This window comes from Rutidosis leptorrhynchoides, chromosome 9 (genome assembly GCF_046630445.1).
Source record: "Rutidosis leptorrhynchoides isolate AG116_Rl617_1_P2 chromosome 9, CSIRO_AGI_Rlap_v1, whole genome shotgun sequence".
Lineage (NCBI taxonomy): Eukaryota > Viridiplantae > Streptophyta > Magnoliopsida > Asterales > Asteraceae > Rutidosis > Rutidosis leptorrhynchoides.
In genome coordinates, this window is record NC_092341.1 from 279,811,733 (window position 1) to 279,817,812 (window position 6,080).

A 6,080-nucleotide genomic window follows, 5' to 3' on the forward strand; every position below is an offset into this window, starting at 1 on the left:
TTGCGATCAGAATTCGGTTGCTTTTATAGGGATTTTCGACTTTAGGGGCTCCGCGACTCGCGGCATTTTTGCCTTCAAACTCCGCGAGTCGCGGAGTTTGAAATTACAGCTCATATCAGTTTGGAGTCTTTCTTGCCGACGGTTTTTATTATTAATTATAATATATAAATAATTATAAGAATTATTTAAATATTATATTATATTTATGTGCATAGTTGACTTGTAATTTTTAGTCCGTTGCGTCGAGCGTTGAGAGTTGACTCTAGTCCCGGTTCCGGATTTTCGAACGTCCTTGCGTACAATTTTATATTTTGTACTTTGCGTTTTGAATCTTGTACTCTTGTAATTTCGAGACGTTTCTTATCAATAATTGGAACCTCTTTGATTGTCTTTTGTACTTTTGAGCTTTTTGGTCGTTTGCGTCTTCAATTCGTCAAATCTGTCTTTTGTCTTTACCTTTTATTATTTAAACGAATATCACTTGTAAATAGAACAATTGCAACTAAAAGCTTGTCTTTCTTGAGGAATAATGCTATGAAATATATGTTCGTTTTTAGCATTATCAAATATTCCCACACTTGAGCGTTGCTTGTCCTCAAGCAATATCGTCTTGAAATACTAGAATCACTTCTTTATTCTTCACACTTTGTACATCAGTGATTTTCTATACGACGGTATAAACAATGGTAGTAACGATATGGTTTACAGTCCCACATGACTATAAAAATTTAGATCCATTAAGGAAATTGGATCTTTATGAAAACATTTGATCTTTTGAAAATTAAATCTAGTTTTTACCCTAGATAAATTTTCCGGAATAACCCTTTACCGGTGTTTGCAAAATATTTTTGTGGGTTTGGTGGGTTTCAGATTTGAAAATTTTAGCTCAAAACTTGCTGTTTTGTGTCACCCACTTGCTAACCTTGTATTTGGAAAGCAACACGTCAAGTTTACTTGTCCCGTATATTACCTTTCGGTAAACTACCGTCCGGTTGAAAGGAAAGCGTTGAACAAGCAACTGTTAAGGCAATGTCTCCTGACATGCTTTTAATTATGGTCTATAACGTGTTGGACGCAATTACAATCCTTGGTAGGAGCAATAGTAAAGCTCACCCTTATAATTTTTCGGTATGGCACAAGGTCCTGTCTTTGACCACTATGCAACCACCGTTCTTACGGTTGACACCCGATTTAGTTCAGGTGACCTAATGAATTCCAGGTGAATTCCTAGGATTTTACGTTCAATGGTAATGAACGCATTAAAAATAGGGTTTTCAGAAAACAAATTGGTTTGTAATTTTGATCAAAATATTTTCTCGTTCAAGCTCGAGTTTAGATATCATTGAATTCCATGAGTTTGAATTCTCAATCTTTAAGGTCAATCTCTAGAATTGAGTAATATCAGTCTTAAAAGCTGATTTTTAATCTTTAAGGAGATTATCCTTTCTGGGGATCTGATTCATTAGTCTTATCCAGCTAATTTGCATGGTGCCCCCCCATTGTACAAGATAAATCCTTCTCATGGTTAGGATAAATCTGACCACTTGGCGACCCTGTTTAATGCTGAGGTCCGTGGATTTCCTGCTGATTTTAGTGATGACTTTTCTAGATTTTTCGTCAACCTACAGCTGGTCTGGACGACAACTTCATGACCTAAATCAAGAAGCGCGTGTCTTTTTCGGAAGACTTTACTTCCTTAATGATGGAATTGATTCATCGTGTAGATCCATCTCTTCTTTTCTTTCATCGGGTAAAACAGTTTAGTTTAGTCCAAAGCAAAAGTATTTTCAGTTATTTGTTACAGATATATGTGACATATGTTTAAGATAACTTGGTAAATTTTCTCACACTTGGCTTTTATTTTCCTTTTTATCGTCCTCTATTCCATTTTAAATGAATTTTAACATTTTAGTTTGTTTCTCAATTTATGTCCTTTCCGAGGTAACAATAATTTCGGTGTTAAAACCTAGTTTTATCGTTCATAAATATGTATAAACATGATTTTGAGTTCATTTAATTGAAAATTTTGAAAATTTTTACTAGAATTGGGTAGTTAGTATATAAGACTAGGGCTGTTCTTTTTTATCAGAGAGCACTAGATTCTAATACAACTACTGCTTTACTAGTATTTTTAATGGTAACCAAGTGTTTAAGATAAAAATTTTAAAATCCGAAAGAATTTAACCCCTTCCCACACTTAAGATCTTGCAATGCCCTCATTTGCAAGAAATCAGTAACAATTTAAATTATTGAGGGTGATTAGTGTGAAAATGATTAAATTTTTACCAAAGTTTCCAAATATATTGGCGTTTGTTTACTGAATGATAAATGGTGCACATCATTTGTTCATTCCGTCTTGTTGTTATTTCACATATATTTTGCATCTTGTCGTCAAAATTAGTTGCTTTTGCTGAACTTAATGCCAGTCTTTGAAAATGCGTTGTTTTACCCTGTTGTGTACATAAGATAAACTGCAAACATATATACATATTTTTGAAGTTTGGTATATTACCCCACATTCAAAAATTATTAAAATCTAAGAATAAAAGTTAGATAATTATAAAAATGATTACAATATTAACAAAAGTATTAAACGTATCAATAATTACAAATTACAAAAAAAAAAAAAAAATAAGTATACTAGGGATGATACTGGTACCAATAGGGGTTCCAGGCATAACCATAGGTGCTATAGAATGCTTCGGCAGGGTTATATGTAGGATATGGTGGCTGCATCTCTATAGACCAGGGAGGGAAGATGGGTTTCGGTGTAGGAATATAGTTTCTACCTATATGTTGGCAATGAGCTATGATTTGGTTCTGATGAACTTGCCAATCTTCAAATGCTCTCTGTCTAGCATTTTCGTATTCCTGAGAAGCTATAAACCTTTGCATTTCTTGCATCTCATTCCCCCCTCCTACATTACCTTGCTGTTGGTTTCTCTCCACCTGTGGATGTCTACCATGGTATCGTACTGCGGCGTTATTTCACCTCTTCAAAACTTTCGCACCATGGTATACATTTAAACCTATAGTATCGCAGGGTTCTGGTTCTTCTACTAATAATCCCCCCCGACTTATATCCACACCGAGATATTCACCAATCAAAGTAATAAAAATACCACCTCCTATTATGCTATGCGGTCGCATCCCCCGAACCATAGCTGATAAATAATAACCCACACAATACGGTATACTTACAGCGCTTTGTGGGTCTCGAATACACATATGGTAAAACAAATCCTGTTCATTTACTTTTTCCTTGTTCTTACCCCTTTGTGTAATCGAATTAGCTAAAAACCTATGTATCACTCTTAATTCGGCTCTATCTATATCCAAATAAGAGTAATTTCCCCCTTTGAAACGGTAATGGCTTGTCATTTGACTCCACACACCGTGTGTATCAAAATTTTCATCTATCTTTCTACCGTTTAGTATCAACCCTCTACAATCGGCAGATGCTAACTCCTCAGGCGTATATATACGTAAAGCCTGAGCCATGTCTAGTAAAGACATGTGGCGCATCGAACCGCCTAACAAAAATCTAATAAAAGAACGATCGGTTAAACTAGCTACCCGATCATTCAACTCTATACTACACAACAATTCTTCACACCATACTTTATATACAGGTCTACGCATGGTGAATAAACGTACCCAGTCATTAAAAGTAGAATTACCATACCTCTGTACAAGTAATTCCCTAATTTGCCCTGCCAATTCTACAGCTTCTAAGGGTCCCCATTCTATGACCCTCGGTACCTCAACAACCTTAGAATGAAGAGTATGCAAACCCCTTTGATATTTTGGATAATCTATCCAAAGTCTGTCAAATCTCAGGTTCGGGTGCAATTCTTCCAAGTGCATATCAGAAAAGGTCATGACTGGATGAGGTATATCCTGCTTGTAGTAGTTATCCACCTCCTGTTGTTCCGCATTCTCAGCAGGAGTATTACGGGCTTGGGATGAAGATTCACCCCTTTCAGTCTGCAAAACACATCAAACACAAATTTTGTGCATCCAAATATGCATTAGTGTCAGCAAAATCATCAATCAAAATAATTACAATGACATTATCAATTTATATCAAACTTAAGCTCATTTTCATATTTTCATCAAATCTACACTTTTTCAAATAAGCATATACGAAAATGTTCGCCAAGTTCATAAGCATTCAACTCAAATAACATGTCAAAATAATCATTACTAGCAATTAAACAAGTCTCAAATGGCATTATCTTTCAAAAATCAAGTTCATGAATTTTAGACTTGAAAAAGTCCACTTTAATTCTCAAAATCATGTTTAGGCTCAAAGTTTGGATCATTTAACTACCTAAACATGTTACACTACTTAATTTAGCAACAATTCATGACAAAAATCGGCCATAACCTGTTTATATCAAAAAGCCCCAAATTTGCTCAAGAACACAAACCCTAGATTACTCAAAATTTGAAGTTTAAGGCTTCTAATCATGTTAAACAGCATCAATCTAGGTTATACAAGCATAATACATAAACAATTTAAGCATAATTACACTAAAAAGCATCAAAATCAAATTGGGGAAAAAATGGCTCAAGAACACTAATTTCGGATTAAATGGTGTTTAGGTGTAGAAATTTACCGTTTTTCTTGAGTAATTCCTAGATAGCATCCTTCTCAACATGATTTTAGCAAAAGATTTGATGATTAACGGTTAAAAATTGTGATTTTGGGGTGTATTTTTCGGGTTTTTGTGGAGTATGTTCGCAGTTATTTTGCTGTTGTGGGGAGTGAACTGATCAGTTTCAGCTCTTTATTTTTTTTCTGATTTCCGGTCCTCCCGCGACTCGCGATGAATAACCCTTCAAACTCCGCGAGTCGCGGAGTTTGATATTTTTTTTTTTTTTTATAATCATTAACTTATAAAACAATTAAGTACTTAATTTTAAAATTTCGTTTCCTTTGTTATTTAGGACGAGGTCGTTTCGGATCGATGTCATAGTCCGTCCCTCGACAAAATTTTAAAATTTGTCTTTTTGTAGCGATTGTTTTAAAAGCTAAGATTTTTGGGTTTTTTTTAATGTTTTTGGCATACTTTAATTCAATAAGATTAAAAACAATGATAATAAAAGTTCTCGTCCCTCCCTCGGGTAAAGCAATTTCGGTTCAAAGACCTAGTCTTCAACTTACGACGAATTTTAAAAATCATATTCTTAACTTAATGAGATAAAGTAAATTTTTGTTTTTAAATTCACACAACATAAATATAAAATTCAAAATTAATATTAAAAATTCACACCAAACTTAAAATTTGAAATGCATAAAATTAAAATTTCATATTTTAAAAATTAAAAATTCACACCAAACTTAATTTAAAAATTTATAAATTCATACCAAACTTATATTAATTTTTTTAAATATTTACATTTTTTTTTTAAAATATTGTTTTTACAAAGTTTACAATATTAATTTAAGATTTAAATATTAATTTTGAAAAACATGGTAAAAATAAAATTAAAAATCTTTTTGGCTTTTTATCCCACTTTAATCAATCAAATATTATCAAAAATATGCGCCCCTCTTTTCGGTAAAGTAATTTCGGTTCCAAAACCTAATTTAACTCATGACGAATTTTTGAAATATTTTGGGTTGATTGTTTAAAGATATTTATACCTTAAGAATAAACGTTAAATTTCGCAGTGATGTAATAATTTTTTTTGAATGATATCAATAATTTCGGTCGCCAAACCTAATTTTATTCAATACCAATTTAATACTTTTTAGCGAACAAATTAGCGTTTATTATCAAAAGGTTAAAAATAAAAATAAAAATAAAAACTGTACAGACATACCTGTGAAATAGATTTCTTAGTTATATGATCTATCCCATTCATAAGATAGTCAGTTTAATTAGTTTTCCATAGCTACATAAGCGTAACCTCGAGCATTCAGTGTCTTTTCTTCTAAACATATGAACGGTCCGTCTCTGCATAAAGTAACAAATTCGGTATTTGAATAGGTTTGATTATTTGAACATTTACCTCCATGTGACCATTTTTCGCATTTGTGACATCTTTCTAGGTGTCGTGCTCTTCTTTTC